This window comes from Chiloscyllium plagiosum, unplaced genomic scaffold, assembly GCF_037043375.1.
Source record: "Chiloscyllium plagiosum isolate Xiang-an unplaced genomic scaffold, Cpla_swu_hap1 HiC_scaffold_7, whole genome shotgun sequence".
NCBI lineage: Eukaryota > Metazoa > Chordata > Chondrichthyes > Orectolobiformes > Hemiscylliidae > Chiloscyllium > Chiloscyllium plagiosum.
This window is the reverse complement of record NW_028270145.1, coordinates 85,329,861-85,347,725: the sequence shown is the minus strand read 5'-3', so window position 1 is coordinate 85,347,725 and position 17,865 is coordinate 85,329,861. Positions and strand designations below refer to the sequence as shown.

The 17,865-nt window shown below is 39.4% G+C and overlaps 1 protein-coding gene across 1 annotated transcript in view; it reads left to right on the top strand.

Annotated features, from left to right (window-relative positions):
* Nucleotides 1-17,865, top strand: part of LOC122551725 (low-density lipoprotein receptor-related protein 1-like) — a 1,910,187-nt gene that overhangs the window by 268,442 nt on the left and 1,623,880 nt on the right. The gene's annotated exons all lie outside the window — the stretch shown is intronic.

The following is a 17,865-nucleotide window of genomic DNA, read 5'->3' as shown; positions in this document are numbered from 1 at the left end:
TGCACTGCAAAGGAATCTGTTCAACATGGCCTTTTTGTTGAAGTATCAGTAAGATGTTTGCTGATACTTTGTGTGCCTCATATTACAGGCCATATGACTGGCAAACCAAGAGAAATGATTTACATGATTCCCTTTCAATCGAATCCCCTCCCTTTTGCATTAATGCATGAATGATCATGAACCTTTGAATTACCATATGTGCCCAATGTTCTTGTGCCTTAGCAGTTCATTATTCTCTTTAATTTCTGCATAAACATTGCGCACACAGTCATTAAACCATAACTTAAGGGTGCACATTCTCGTTATCTGGTCATCCAGGTATTGCTGTTCCTGTGTTATTTGTTGCTTGGTATCCATAGTTCAGTTTTTAGTTGTTGGATTGCTGTTAACCTTTGAGTCTGATGATTGGTGTATGATCTGTGTGCGTGATGCAATCACTTCTTTCTGATCAACTACCTGAAGCTGAGGAACAGCTTCACTGGTTGGGCATATGCACCTGTGGTTGCAACCATTAAAGTGACAACTGCTTTACATAGGTCCCCAATTTGCTTCCTGGACTAACTTTGTTGAGAACGTTGAGGGTTTGTACCCTGACTAGTTTTTCAATGGGACAAAGTGAGGACTGCAGATGCTGGAGAGTCAGAATCAAGAAGTATGGCACTGGAAAAACACAGCCAGTCAGGCAGTATCTGAGGAGCAGGAGAATTGATATTTTGCGTATAAGCCCTTCAATGCTATAGCAAATGGTCTTGCATACTTATCAATGTGAAATGTGGCTTTTGGTTGTTTCACCTGGATTTTGTCAATCATATCAATTACTGCTAGTTAGGATGTCAGAACCATAAGACGATAACAAACTGGAACAGGGGTAGGCTCTTTGGTTGCTTTAACCTGCTGTGCCATTCAGTATGATCGTTTCTGATCCAATATTCTTCACATCCTCTGTTATGCCTTTTTTCCATAACCCTTGATTCCCCTAATGATCAAGAATCTATTGATCTCAGCCTGAATATGCAAGAACTCTTCCCTCCCACAGCTCCCTCAGTGGCAATGAGTTCCAAACACTCAATCCCCGAAGAGAAGAAATTCCTCCTCCTCTCAGACTTAAAATTGGCATCACTTTATCGCAACCATGTCCTCTGGTCCTAAACTCTCCATTTCAGGGGAACATTGTCTCACAATATCCCCTCTCAAGCCCCTTAAGAATCCTATCTGCTTGAATGAGATCACTTTGCATCCTTCTAAACTCAAGAATGTAGACTCCTAACCTGTTTAATCTTTGCTCACAAGCCATTTATTCCATACAATAAATCACCCTAATGAATTTTCTCTGATCTGCCTGCAATGAAAGGAGATTTTTCCTTAAATAAGGCGACCAAAACTGCTCTCAGTACTCTCAATGCAGTCTCACCAGCACCTTTATAGAGTTGCAAGAAGATCTCCTTACTCTTATTCTAACCCCTTGAAATAAGGGTCAAAATTTCATTAGCCTTCCTGATTCCCTGCTGCACCTGTGTACTGGCTTCATGTTTCATGCACAAGTGCCCCCAGATTGATTTGTGTTGCAGATGTCTGTAGTTTCTTCCCATTTAAATATTATTCTGTTATTTCGTTTTTCCATCCAAAATGAACTACTTGACATTTTCCCTTATTATACTCCATTTGCCAACTCTTTATCCACTTATTTAACGTATCAATATCTCTTTATAAACTGGCTATATCTCTCTCACCTGTTGTCTGAAAATCTGTGTACAGTAAGCTCAGTTTCTTCCTCCAAGTCATTAATATATTGTAAACAGTTGCAGTCCCAGGACTGCTCTCTGTGGAACCCTACTGATCATGGGTCACCAACTGAAAAAGCACTCCTTAGCCCCATTTAATGTTTTCTACCTATGAGCCTATTCTCTATTCATGCCAACATATTGCAACCAACACCATGGGTTCTAATTTTGTGATTTAGCCTTTTTGTAAGGTGTCTTGTTGCACATACTATGGAAATGCAAATATAACATATCTACTGGTTCCCCTCAATCTACTTCAGTTGAGACTTTTTGTAAAACTCTAGTAAATTAGGCAGACAGTGGGAATGATGTTTCAGCTGACTGTCAAATGATTAAAAACACAATCTTTGCAGTAGTCATTGAAGTCAGCTGGTCTACCTCCCAGTATTCAGAATAGTAGTCAACCTGAACAGTTCCTGTTACTTTAAAGATATCTACACTTGGTTTCATCCATGGTCTGTTTGGAAAGTCATGTGTCATCAGTGGCTCTCAAACTTGCTCAGCTTGGTATTCATTCCCACCCCAGTACTGGCTGACGTGGCCGTTAATTCTGTTGCTCATGGCCATCCTGCAGAGCAGATTACTTGCTGTCTTCACTTGACTAAATTCCTGTTGACTTGCATGAATGCACTTTAGCATCTCTATCCCAACTCTTTCAAAATAATGACTTTATTTCCTTTTTTCACAGTATTTCACTTGGGCAGTCAATGTCTCTCTCTCTGTCCAATACTCACTCATAGCAACAGGTGTCCTTGATATTCTCAGGCCATCCTTTTCTCATCACTTCTTTCAACACTTTGAGAGTTGCATCTTGACCAGTTGTGCTTTTCCACCATCTACCTTGAGCTTGACCTTGTCGGTTATGCCTCGTGTTTATTGATAAATTCCAGAGCATAGCATGTTGCTGCTTGACACTGAGTCTGGTTTTCACACTCTGTAGCAATCTGTGTTTTCTTCGTTGAGAGTCCTGTTCTTAACAACATGTCTGCGATATATCTAATTCAATTGATTGAATGTCACATGTAGATGGCATATGCACAACCATAGTAATGCTCCTTGAAGATTCACTGCATCATATGTTAGTAGCTTGAGGAAATGGCTTATTTCTCATCTCAGTGGTGAGTTAGTGCCTTCCAAGTAGGTGCTGGTGTAAATGTTCATAAGCAACTCCAATGGAAAGACAGTCTTTCTCAATTCGTACATATCGTTCCTCCATTTGTGTTAAACCTCCTGTCCCCAACTGCCAAACGCCAATTAGTTTTCCCTGCTCCATAGGATTTTCCCAATTATAGTTTTGCCTTTGCGAGTTGTGGCAAAATTTATTCAATATATGGTATGGATGTAGTAAGATCCCTTCAGGGTTTTAGTTAATCCTTTGGGGTGATGCTTACTCTCCGCTTTCCAGGTTGTTTCAGTGCTATCATGCTGCTAATCCATAGTTGTCACATTCTGGATTATGCTCTTCTTTTCCAGCTCTTCTGTCTTGGCTTTCAGGCTGGGCTAAAGAACAGCTGGACATTTGTTTGGCAGATGCTTTTAGAAGACTTCTAGAAGACTTTTAGAAGACTTTTTGGCAGACTTCTTTTAGAAGTCTACCTGACCTTATAAACAAAAAAAACCCAGAAGAACTGAAGATGCTAGAAATTAGAAACAAAAACAAAAATTGCTGGAAAAACTCAACAGGTCTGGCAGCATCTGTGGAGAGAAAGTGGAATTACCGTTTGAGGTTCAGTGCACTTTTTCAGAACAGAACAACTGTCATTTGACCCAAAATGCTCATTCTGTTTCTCTCTCCAGAGATGCTGCCAGACCTGCTGAGTTTTTCCAGTAATTTCTGTTTTTGTAAGAGTATACACGCATTGTTTACTCCTGTGTGGTCTGGTCCATAGTCAATGGTTTGATATACTGCAACATATTTTAAGTCACTTAGCATGTTGATAGTTACCAGTTCAAGCTTAAGACTTGCTCTGAGGGAGATGAACTGAAATTGCTTTCCACATATGCTCATTCATCTTGTTGCAATGTGCTCACAGAATAACCTGTCCTGTTGGCGTAGGTATGGTGCCATTGCATTGCCTTAACTTTACTTTTGAGGACTTCATTTTTGGATTATCATGTTGTTCTGCTTCACACAAGTCTGTGTAGGTCATGTGTTGCATCATGCACCAATGTCAGTCTAATGCTTGAAGTTGACCTGATGTTCACCTTCAGTTGTTATCAGCAGTCACAATCCATTTAACACTATTCACTTGATTCAACCAGCCTGTTGAATGGTACAGAATAAGTTGTCAGAATCTTCAGCTGGAATCTCTCCAGTGGCCATCTGTACCTGCATGCTGTGCTTTTTAGTCAGATACTTGTGTGCAAAATGATTCAGCTACTTGCAGTAAGAACACTAGTTTCCCTACACTGGACATGCCACTTTCTCTGCTGCTTGATGACCTCTGCATTATTTATATCCTGCCTTTTGTGTGCCTAGAGTTTGTATCAGCATAATGCATAACCTGGGCCACTCTGCCATCTATATTTTCTAGGAGTGAATTCACAACCTCCACACTTCTTTGCATGTATCAGTTTTTCTCCTTCAAGCTTGCTCTCATTACAGGATTTTGCAACCCTAATACAATCCTATCTTTATTGGTACACCAGTATGCCATTCAGCTTCTCAACCTTCTCTACCATTCAATGAGACTGTGGTTGATTTGTTGCCTCACTCAATCTACCTGCCTTTTGTCCATATCCTTTAATACCTTTTGCTTAACAAAAATTTACCTACCTTAGATTTAAAATTAACAACTTTAACCATTAACCATTTGTGGAAGAGAATTCCAAACACCTACTATCCTTTGTGCATAAAAGTGCTTTCTGACATCTCTCTTGAATGGTCTGAACTTAAGTCTCAAACTATGCCCCCTAGTTCTCGAATCCCAAAATGGTGGAAATATTTTATCCTCTCTTCCTGTTAATATCTTCAATCAGATAACCCCTTAATTTTGTAAATTCTGGAGAAAACAGGCCTAATTTGTATAATCTCTCCTCGTAACTCAACCTCTGAAGTCCAAACACCATTCTTGAAAACCTACATGCCGCGTGGGCGGCACGGTGGCAAAGTGCCAGAGACCCGGGTTCAATCCCCGCCTCAGGCGACTCTCTGTGTGGAGTTTGCACATTCTCCCCGTGTCTGCGTGGGTTTCTTCCGGGTGCTCCGGTTTCCTCCCACGATCCAAAAATGTGCAGGTTAGGTGAATTGGTGAGGCTAAATTGCCCGTAGTGTAAGGTGAAAGGGTAAATGTAGGGGAATGGGTCTGGGTGATTTGCGCTTCGGCGGGTTGGTGTGGACTTGTTGGGCCGAAGGGCCTGTTTCCACACTGTAAGTAATCTAATCTAATCTAATCTACATTATCCTGTCAGTGAATACATCCTTCCTAAAGTATGATGCTCAGGTCTGCTCATAGATCAGCATTTTATCACTTAATTGTGCAAATGTACATGTTTCTGGAAGCTATTCATTACGTTATGTATTGGTCAATGGACTCTTGCTGAACACATGAATTTCCAAATGTTTCTTGACACATTGAAACCTTGAATCAATGGCAAGAAAACCAAAATGATCAGAGGGTTTCATTCTACTGTAGCTGTCAACCCACAACATTCTGAAGTAATCCAAATGGCACATCTTAAACCTGTTCAGCAAATGGACGATTTGTTTGCCAGAGTTCTGGCTTCTGATGAAGCCCTGAAATTAGATTTCAGGGAGCCAGGCAAGGAGCTGAATACAGAATCTTTAAGCTACTTATCTCAGGATTGCTTCAAGTACTGTGTGCTGGTGAGTGTAGTAGTGGGAAGATTGAGTTAATCTACTCATCAATAGAAAAATGGTGCAGGAAAGAAGGTTAACATTTTTGTGATATTGTAACCTGGCATAGATGGAAACTACGCAGGGAGAATATATTACACATTATCATGACAAGAGGCAATATCCATCTGGAGGTATTTGCCAATGCTATGGGGAACAGTTTAAAATAGTTTGCCAGGATAATGGGAACCTTACCACGTGGAATTCGAATAGAATAAAAACCAAAGCTGGTTGTGGGAAGTTGAAAAGTTGAAATGAGTGGAATACAAAAGAAACAAGTTCTGAATCAACAAATAGTGTTAGAAAACATTAATTAAAAGTGGTTTGACTAAATGCATGCAGCATTCTCAACAAGAAAGGTGAATTTAAAACACTAGAAGGTTGATTCAATTGTTATTGCAGAGATGTGGGCTGCAAGGCAACCAAATATGGAAATGGAATATTGAATACCACTCCTTATTGAGCATGAGTAAGTATAAAGAAAAAGGAGGTAGGATAATGTTTATAATAAGGGACAAGATCAGTGTATTAGATGGCAAGAATCTTTCATTGGAAGAATGAGATGTAAAATCTGTCTGGGTGGAGCTAAGAAGCAGTGAGACACTGTAAAGATTGGAAGGAGTGGCATATAAGTTAGTAGACAGCAGTGTTCATGTCGGGCACAGTATGAGACTGGAAATTAGAGGCACATGTATCAGGATTGCAGGTTCACTGGGAAAATGTAAAGAGTACGAATGTCATGGAGAAAATAATTCTTGAAATGTATTTGAAATGGTTCCTCAATCCCTTGCCCCAAAAGACTAACTCGGACACTGGTTATTTTAGATCTAAGATTATGCATTGAGAAATGCCTAATTATCTTCTTTTTATTTTGAAAGAACCTTTAGAGAACAGTAACTATTGTTTGATAGAATGTTTGAAACATGTAATTCAGTCCGAAAGTTGGGTCTTAAATCTAAATAGGCAATTATGAAAGAATGCAAAAGAATACAATTAAACATATTTAGAAAAACATCTGGTTAGGTGCATGAATAGAAAGGGTTTAAAGGGATATGAGCAAAATTCTGACAAGTCGGACGAGATTAGTTTAGACATCTCTTCGGCATGGATGAGTTGGACTGTAGGATCTAATCCCGTGCTATATAAGTCTGTGAATCCAAGTTGGCTGTGGTAAATTGGAAAAATACCTGAAGTTTTTATGATAGACAACGGTTTGTATTTAGATAATTTTGTTTTTCAAAAAAGATATTTTCCTTTTAGAATGCAACCAGAAATGTGAAAGAACATTGGCTAACAAGGAAAGTTTGAGATCGTGTTAGACCAAAGGAGGAGGCTTACATTTGCCAAATAAAGTTGCAAGTCTGTGGGTTGAGAGAATTTTAGAATTTAGTGAAAGAAGATTGATAAAGACAGATAATAGGATATGAATGTCAAACAGAAAACTAGATTGCATAATTTGCGGGTATGTAGAAATGCTAAAATTAGTAACAAATGTGCATCTATTACAAACAGAGTTTGAAAAATTTATTACAGGAAATAGAGGAATTAGAATTAGATTTTATTGTTACATGTACTCAATTATAAAATCATAAGAGCACAGTGAAATGTGTACAAAGTTGCAATTCTTCAGCACCATCCTGGTTACAAGAGCAGAAATAAAAAAAACAGAGAAGTAGAAATATAAAACCAAAAGGAAAGAAAAACATCTAGATCTTTAAAGAAAAATGTCCAGAAATTGGGTGTAGGTGCAGGGATGAGGAATTAGGAAATTGGGTGTAGGCATAGTTTTGAATTAAGCAGGATTAGAGCACAGGGAATAATTACACTAGGATAAAAGAAAAACTGTGTCTGCGTGTGTGTGTCATAATTATACAAGGGGTGCATTAACATAATTCATTCCCTACTTTAAAGTCACATATTCAATTTCCTGGAATAATTTTCAATATTGGCAAATAACAAAACAGACAGCAGGAATTGAAAAGAATGACAAAATAGCTTAAAATGCAATTTGTCTGTTTTCTGAGTGAAAGACACATCAAGTATCCCTGAAATGATTACATTTGAAAGCCTAATGAGACTCTGGAACTGAAAACAAATATAATATTAGTGAAGTAGTATTGGAGAAATTAACGGGACTGGAAATTGACAAATCCCCAGGACTCTATTTTCAAGCTATAGTGTTGAAAACAAGCTTTTGGCTGTAGAGAGTGTGGCAATCAACTTTTATTGATTCTACAATGGTGCTTTCAGATTGACAGGTTGTAAAAGCAACCTCAATTTTTAAGAAAGGTGAGACAGACAAAGCAGGAAACTACAGAAGATACAAGCATCTATCTGAAGTATGCACTTTCCAGTTATTTTTGGAAACAATTGTTTGATTAGACAGAGTCCACATTAACCTATGAAGGGGAAGTCCTGTTTAACAAATTTCATTTTGAGGATGTCACAAAACAAAGCCAAATGGAGGAACCAGAGAATGTGATGTATTTAGATTGTCAGGACGCTTTTGTCAAAGTCTCACTTGGAGAGTTCGGAAACAAAATTTACAACACATTTAGGTCAGGGCTAATGTACCAGTATGGATTGATGATTGGTTAACAGGCAGAAAACAGAATAAATGGTTCATTCTTAGATTGGCAGGTACGGTACGGTACTGCAAGGATGAGTATTTGATCCCCACTTGTTCACAATCCATCAATGATTTGGATATAGGAGCCAATTGTAATGGTTCCAGGTTTGCAGATGATGTGAGAATTTAAGTTGTGAAGAGGATTTTAAAAGTCTCCAAGAACATTTAGATGTGCTCAGTGAGTTGTCAAGAACATGGCACAGGGAATACAATATGGATAAGTATACAGTTACTCACTTTGACAGTAGGAACAAAGGTGAAGACTATTTCTAAAAGAACTATATGACTCTATGAAAGATTGGAAACTTTTTTGGTTAAAAGGGCCCAGGGGTCCTCCTTCATAAGTCTTTGAACAGGCAGGTGCAGCAAGTGATCTGAAAGACAAACAGTAAAATATCTTTACTGCAAGATCATAGAATCCTTAGAGTGTGGAAGCAGCCCATTCGGCCCAATGAGTCTACACTAACCGCTCCAAATAACATCCCACTCAGATCCAGTCCTTACTTATCCTGTAATGCTGCATTTCCCATGGCTAACTGATGTAACTGACACATCCCTCGACACTATGGGCAATTTTGCATGGCCAATCTACCTAACCTGCGGGTATTTAGATTGCGGAAGGGAACCGGAGCTCCCAGAGGAAACCCATGCAGACATGATGTGCAAATTCCACAGTCACCTGAGGGTGGAACAGAACTCAGGTCCCTATTGCTGTGAGGCAGCAGTGCCGCCCCACAATGACTTCAGTATAGCAGCAAATAAGTCTCTCCCCACTTATACAGAATATTTGGTGTGGTTGTACCTGAAGTATTGTGGCTCCTCAAGTCTCTTTACCCAAGGAAGGCTATACTTAGAGGAACTGGAGTGGAGATACACTAGGCTGATTCCTATGAATGTACAACATTTCCATGAAGGAGTGTTTCAATCTGTATTATGTGGATTTTGGAGGAATGAGAGGCATTTTCATAGAGTGGACATTTAAGGGCCTGAGTAACTTGGACTACAGCAAGATTTGAGGAAGAATTGAACAGTATAACTGGCAAGGCTGATCTTGATGTCAGGAACATTTCACCACATTTTGTATGCTGTTGACAAGTCACGTGGTGAGCTTCATTAGGGAGCATCCAATGACCAGTTAAGTGGAATTATTTATTGTTAAATACCTTGTAAATGCCAGCACTCATCTCATTACTTTCCCATCTTCCCCAATGCACCACACAAACTAGATGTCGAGAAAACTCAATGTAGAAATCAGAGCAGATACCTGATGAATTCAGTTCACTGTTTGCTCCAATGGACCTCCATGTTGAACTGAAAGCATCAGTGTATCAGGGCATGATGCATGGGCACCAGTCATAGCACCACATGTCTACTAGCATATACCAGCCTATAAAAATCTTCTTGGCACATCTCAGATCCATTTAGGATTATTGGTATCTCTACACTTCAATGTTGCACCTTAGGCTGCAATAGCAGCCAACAATGTAATAATGTCCTGTGAAAATTGTGCCCTCAGGGATACACATCCAGGTCATGGTCTAACCAAACTCAACCCCAGGGTCTTTGCTTGTTCTCATAGCACCCACTCACTTTGACTCAACCTGGATGACTACAGCATCTCTATCTTGACTTGTCTCTGTGCTTTGCCCTCTCTGTTAAATACATCAAGCTCTTATCATTTATGTCTTGCTGTGACATTTGGTGCAAACCCAAAAGCAAGAAGCCTGCCATGTCAAGGGGGAACAGTTTTCAATCTTATGCATTAAGTCAAGGACAGTCTTTGATACCCCTCCAGGGGCTTGGATATGGACATTAGGCATTTGGAGAGGTCAGAGTCAAGACTCTCTTCATGTAAGGGGTGAGCAACTGAATGTTGAAAAGCTCACTATCCATTTTCAGCTTTTTTACTCTATTGTGGTCTGTTTTTCACCTGGCATTAGAGCGAGGCGGGTGATCATGCTAGCAACCTTGTATCAGACTGGTGTCATAGCTTCCATTGATGGTCCTGAGATATAAGGAAGATCTGCCTTAGCACCACCACATCAAACAAGACCTTAATTCGCTGCCCATAAAGCAGTGTTCTTTTATAATCCCAGTCAGGGCAGCTCTGGACCAGAGGTGTTTGCCCAGGTGCTATTTAACAGTAGCACAAGCACAAGGGATACTGGTGAATTCTGTGACATTTGCCTTGTTCCAGGGACATCACATGGTCAGATGGGCCCAGAATTGGATGGAACAGACTGAATGGGTTAGATAGTTTGAAGCAAGTCTGGCAAAATACAGCAGGAAAATGTAGCCAACCTCGCAGTGAAAATCGTTTCAAAAAAACTCTACAACAAAACCAAAAAAAAGTCCTATTCAACAGAATTTTTCCAATGGCTGTAGGGCCCAGAATGGAAGGAAACAGTGCCAGAATAATAAGTAAGTCATTTTGGTCTGAGATAAGGAGGAACATGTTCACTCAGAGTGGTGAATCTTTGGAATTCTCTACCACAAAGACCTTCGAAGCTGAGTCATTCAGTTAGATCACGACTGGTGAATATATGGTTGCACATCACCTCAAGGGGTATGTGAAGGCTTGAATGACTGAATGGCCTACTTCTGCTTCCAACTTCCTGTGTTCTTAATAAGTTAGAGAAATGAATCACTTAAAGAAAGTTCATTTACAGCTAACACACCAGTTATAAATTAATTCAACTCTGCATTGGTGTGTTGTATTTTATCTGCAACTATTGACTATAAAATAAGGATTAGAATGTCTGCTACAATTTATGTCCATGCTAATATTGATGAACTTCAGTTGGAAGTACATTTTATTCGATTGAGACCAAGACTGTCAAAATGGATCAGGTTATTAATTCACATTACCCTAACCGAACTGTCCAAAAAGTGACAACTAAAACCACGTAAATTAGTAACGGGCAACACAGTAAAGCTATTAAGAAACAAAGTCAACATGCTTAAATTCCTTTACCTTTTCTGCTTTTTTTCCATTTGAGGAGAGCAACTTGAATTCAACTAGTAACTTTAACTGTCATATAACCTTCCAACGAATATCATAGAATTATATGCTAATCAGTTTGGGAATGGGGCTTAAGGAAACATTAAAGTGGCGAAGCGAATGCTAGACTGAAAAGTTAAACTATAAGGAGGTCATCAGAGGTGGAAAGTGAGCTTGAAGTGTGTTGGGGGTTTGAAGAGAACTCTCAACTTGTAGACCTAGGTAGCTGAAGATATGGTCAGGAATAAAGACATAATTAAAATCAGCGGTGCACTTCAGGCTATTGAGATATTTCAAGATGAGGATAAGACACTTAAAACTGAGACATTGCTCAACTATTACCTGACTACAAATAAATTGCAAAAGTCAGCATTTGTTCATATTGATGTTGTACTGCCTCACTAATGCTGAAGTGTTTGACATTTTTAATTAGTCTTTTAAATCATTTTAACAATCATTTTCTTGTCTAGGACTGAAAATCACTCTATTAATAATGATTCTTGTTCATTTTTACCTCACTTAGTGCTGTCCACCAAACAGTTAGAAGGCTGCTACACACAGCCCAGAAATTTAGGGGACAAGAAAATGCTGAATCATGACTTTGGTGGGAGAAGTAAAAACTCAAGCTAAACTCAGGGCTGGATGAGCTTTGGCAGGGAATGGTATTCTTTGTGAAGCATAGGTAGGACCCCGGTTCCCTCTAGCCCACAAAGAGTAATGGAAGTGCAGATCTTCTCTGCAGAGCAGTGAATTGTGCAGCATAGTTAACTCGGCCACATTAGGAAGATTTAAACAATCCTTGGAAAGCACATGGATTATGATGGGATAGTACAGGGGGATGAGCTGAGAATAGTTCACAGATAGTGTAGGGGGACAAGCTGAGAATAGTTCACAGGTTGGTGCAACATTGAGGGCTAAAGGGCCTGTTCTGTGCTGTATTGCTCTACGTTCTATGTTCCAAATCAATGTTAATTAGGCTCGTACTTGCATTTTGTGGGCTTCGTTGGTTTTATGTGCTTTTAAACAAAAAAGGTACAGAGATGGGCCAATTACTTAACCCTGGTATTTTAAATTCTTGACATTTGCCTCAGTAAATAATAGGAAGCCACTTTCAAAGAAGAGTGATATTTGTCATTTTGCTATGACAAAAGGAATTGTGATGCACTATTGATCCAAGTGTGTTCGAGTGAAATTGCGAAGTAATTCAATTTATCATAAACTGTCGACATGTTGCACAATCAAAAATAAAGATAAAGTTCTAGATGAATGGCGATGCAAAGCTGGAAAAAGAAAGTGAGAGAGAAGCAAAAGACATTGGTGCAACTTGCTTTGCTGCATTGGTTTGAGAATGCTTTTCCAGTGATATTCTGAATAAATGGACTGCTTATGCGTTTTTAAAAAAAACTAGAAGAATTCTTGAAAAGAATACAAACATGATACCATTTTGTAAATCTCATTGGAATCTGTTTTCCATCTGTAATTTACAATCAAAAGCATCATCTTGCTTCAGGGTAACTCCTGCTGGAATTTGACTCTTTGATACGACATCCGTAAAGAATTGTAAAAAAAGAAATATCCAGTCATGTTGTGTAATAATTTTCAAAACTCTGAAGAAAATAGACACATAATTGTTGACATAAGCATGGTGTACATTTGAAGCAAACAAGTGACAATGCATGGTTTAAAGCACCCATATTTATGGATCCTGTTAAACAAAATTATGCATCAAAATAGATTGACAAATCTTTCAAATAAATTTTTAATAATATTAATAATTTGAAACCTTTTTTATTGTCCCCATTACAATTTGGTCAATCCAATCTGTATAATGGCTGGCCGTTGGAAGGCGGTGCATATCCCATGGCCGGACTCATGCTGTAGTGAGCTGTGCCACCACTCTGAAAGTTTTAACTGGTTTGCAGAATGGGGAAAGTTGAACTGTTTTAGTTTTCGGCGAGTGTGTGCTTCATCTTTGTCATTTCTGTAGCATTTTAAGGTCTTCAATAAATGCAGCAAGTACTGGAGAAGTATAGTTATGGCAGCATTGGAGGAGGGAGAAAGCAGTTGATGTTTCAAATCCAGTAGCTCTTCAAAGCCCCATGGATAGTGTCTCACTCATGTTATTAACTCATGTTGTTTTAATACAATCTGTTTAAATAGGTAATGTGTTCTGTGTGTTCTTCTGATACTGGTTCTTCCCCACCCTCCCTCCATAACTTTAGTTTTGCTGTAATCATGAATATTTTACATGGACATGTGCAGGTTGATGAAATAATGCTGGAAATGCTCAGCAACTCTGCGTTCATTTACGGAAAGAGAAATAGTTAATAGATGATATTTGATGTCGACATCAATATTGTCTTCTGCCACTTTCGGGGCCAACAGATAAGGGAATTTGTTGGCACAGTAGCAGGATGTTAATGTGTTCAGTTCTGATCTCCCACCTATCGGATGGATTGTCTGAAAGTTGAAAGGATTCAGAAAAGATTTGAAACCAAAGAGAAAAATGCTGGAATATCTCAGCAGGTCTGGCAGCATCTGTAAGGAGAGAAAAGAGCTGACGTTTCAAGTCTAACTGACCCTTTGTCAAAGCTAAAAAAAAGGGGAGAAATAGGGAGGTATTTTTACTAGGCTGAGAGGCCTAGGATATGTTGCACCTTAGGATATGTTGAATCTGGAAGGAGAGTTGTGCAGATTTATTAGAATATTATGAAGGTTCCAATGATTAAATAATGAAGAATATATAATAATTTGTTTGAGATTTACTCAATGTTGAAAGGAAGTATGAAGTCAAAAAGTGGTTAGTGGGCGGCACGGTGGCACAGTGGTTAGCACTGTTGCCTCACAGCGCCAGAGACCCGGGTTCAATTCCCGCCTCAGGCGACTGACTGTGTGGAGTTTGCACGTTCTCCCCGTGTCTGCGTGGGTTTCCTCCGGGTGCTCCGGTTTCCTCCCACCATCCAAAGATGTGCAGGGTCAGGTTAATTGGCTATACTAAATTGCCCGTAGTGTTAGGTAAGGGGTAAACGTAGGGGTATGGGTGGGTTTCGCTTCGGCGGGTCGGTGTGGACTTGTTGGGCTGAAGGGCCTGTTTCCACACTGTAAGTAATCTAATCTAATCTAATCTAAAGACATTGTCTTTCCAGGATAACGATACTTATTTTTAAACAAGTAATTCAGGAGAGAAGTTAGCAAATGTTTTTACACACAGCATGATGGAACTCTCTCAGAGGTTTAAAAGAAACAGTACATCTAGCTCTCTGTATTAGCTAATGAGAGTGACATATCATCAAACAATGTCCAACCAGATGACAAGTCAGTATATCATGACAATTGCTTACTAACAATGCTTTTCATTGTACTTAGATGCAGGTGACAATAAATCTTTTCAGTCATTCAATTTTTCTTAAAGGGCTAATGATTTGTATGACCACTCAGATTTTTGTTTTACTTCCTATAAAAAGAGGCAGACATTCCTTTTCTTTTCAAAGGCCTTGGCATTCGGCTGAACATTTCTAGAGACACTATCCTCTTTTCAAGTGCAGTTGTAACTGCTCAAAAAAATCAGAACTTCCGTCTGGTGGATTAAAATTTACTACAATGAAAATGGGGCCAGTTTGAATTTAACACCACCCTCTCTTCCTGCTATCAGTGGAAACCAGATCAGGCAAAAATGTGGATAAGACTCCCAGACCCAGAATGCCCCTGCAGATTTAGGAGCAAGCGTAGAAATAAGTGCATCCGGGGATAATAACTAAAACTATTTCAGAGTAATCTGATTTGACCTGGTCAAAGATTGTGGAGCCATCAAGATGGAAACTGTTGAAGCACCAAAATCTCCAGCATAGAATCAATTTGAAAAGCTTTTTGGAATTGATGACTGATTTGAGTATTTTAGGGAGTGAGCAGGAGTTGAATTGCTTAAATCCATTGAGGTTGATCGTTTCACTCTCAATACTGAAAATTGAAAAGACATTGCTAAGCCCATGAAAAAGTTAGGTGATTAATCATTTAATTGAATTGAAGTATTACCTGGAATGTCTTTCTGCATAATCAAAAGAATTGTTGAATGTTTTATAAGCTGGACACACTGCATCTGGTATCCCCAGCTAAAAAGGGAAGCAGTAACTGCTTTTATACCTACCTGTGATATCATTGCTCAATGTGATTAACCACATTTAAAATTTCTTTTAAAAAGAAGAAAACTTTTCCTTGAAACATTTATTGTGCTGTATTTTCATGTGCATACTGCAAAGAAGCAAATTATAAATACATTTTCAGCTATCCATGACAAGCACAGGAACTTTTCAATAGTACTGAAATTATAATCCAATTTTGATTCCAATAACATTGGTTAATATGGATAAAACAATGAAACTGTTAAGTCATAGAGATGTACAGTATGGAAACAGACCCTTTGGTCTAACTCGTCCATGCCAACCAGATACCCTAACCTCACCTAATCCCATTTGCCTGCACTTGGCCCATATCCCTCTAAACGCTTCTTATTGATATATTTATCCAGATGCTTTTTAAATGTTGTAATTGTACCAGCTCCACTATTTCCTCTGGCAGCACATTCCATACGTGCACCACCCGCTGAGTGAAAAAGATATGCCTTTGGTCCCTTTGAAGTCTTACACCTTTCACCCTAAATTTATGCCCTCTTGTTTTGGACTACCCTGCCCCAGGGAAAAGACCTTGTCTCTTTACCCTATCCATGCCCATCATGATTTTATAAACCTCTATAAGGTCGTTAGAGAGAAGAAGGCTGAGTGGTGACTTAGTTGAGTCATATAAGATAATCAGAGGGTTAGCTAGGTTGGACAGTGAGATCCTTTGTCCTCAGATGGCAATGGTTAGCACAAGGGTGGCTCAGTGGTTAGCACTGCTGCCTTACAGTGCCAGGGACCTGGGTTCAATTCCCTCCTCGGGCAACTGTCAGTGTGGAGTTTGCACATTCTCCTGTGTCTGCGTGGATTTCTTCAGGGTGCTCCGGTTTCCTCCCACAGCCCAAAGTTTGTGCAGGTTAGGGGAAATGGCCATGCTAAATTGCCTGGAGTGTTAGGTGGATTAGTCAGGGGTAAATATTGGGGGGGGGGGGGGGTGGGTTTCTCTTCAGAGATTCGGTGTGGACGTGTTGGGCCGAAGGGCCTGTTTCCACACTGTAGGTAATCTAATCTAAAAAAAAAGGGACATAGCTTTAAATTGAGGCGTGATAGATATAGGACAGATGTCAGAGGTAGTTTCTTTACTCAGCGTAGTAGGGGCATGGAATGCACTGCCTGCAACAGTAGAAGTGGGTACTGCAGATGCTGGAGATTAGACTCAAGATTAGAGTTGTGCTGGAAAAGCACAGCAGGTCAGGCAGCATCCGAGGAGCAGAAAAAAAACAACATTTTGGGCAAAAGCCCTTCATTAGAAACATTGATTTTTCCTGCTCCTCGGCTGCTGCCTTACCTGCTGTGCTTTTCCAGCACCACTCTGATCTTGCCTGCAACAGTCGTAGACTTGTCAACTTTAAGGGCACTTTAATGGTCATTGGAGAGGCAAATGGATGAAAATGGGATAGGATAGGTTAGATGGGCTTCAGATTAGTTCCACAGGTCAGCGCAACATTGAGGGCTGAAGGGCTTGTATTGCGCTGTAATGTTCGATGTTCTATGTCACCCCTCAGCCTCTGACATTCCAGGGAAAACAGCCTCAGCCTTTTAAACCTCTCCTTATAGCTCAAATCCTCCAACCCTGACAACATCCTTGTAAATCTTTTCTGAATCCTTTCAAGTTTCACAGCATCCTTCTTATAGAAAGGAGACCAGAATTGCACACAAGATTCCAAAAGAGGCCTAACCAATGTCCAATACAGCCGGAACATGAACGCCCAACTATTATTCTCAATGCTTTGACCAATGATGGAAAGCATATCAAATGCCTTCTTCACTATCCTATTTACCTGCAACTCTACTTTCAAGGACCTGTGAACTTGCACTCCAAGGTCTCTTTGTTCAGCAACACCGTCTTCACAAAATTGTTTATCATTTTGCATTATACTCACTGTTTAAATTACTTTGTACAATTACTTAGCAAATTTGGCATACTTTCCACCGGGAAATAGCAACAAAACATATTTACACCTTGTGCCGAGTGGAATTTAATATGCTGTCCTCCTTTGTTCAGATTAACACACTGATGTGACAACCTCTTTGTTTGCTGATAACAGCTTTTGTTTAGTTATGTATCCCTCAGTGGGTTAAACCAAGGATTTTGCATAGTTGAGCTGGAAACCAAAAGTTAACTTCAAACATGGATTTTCTCATCACAATATGTAAACAAAGCTTTCCATGCAATTAATGTTGAAGAAGATATAGCTCCTAAAGGTGAACATTAAAATTAAATTTTGCTTGAAGTATTTTCCAGTTTCCACCATGGATTTGATCAATTCCATTTTCTGAAGTAGTCCCAGAAACGTGTTAGTTATTTTGATGAACAGACTTTTACCTCTTTTTATATTTTTAATTCAAAAGTTAGACAGCTGAATTTACTGTACAAAAGCTACTAAATTGTTAGAATTTGAAATTTTGCAAACTTTTATCAATAT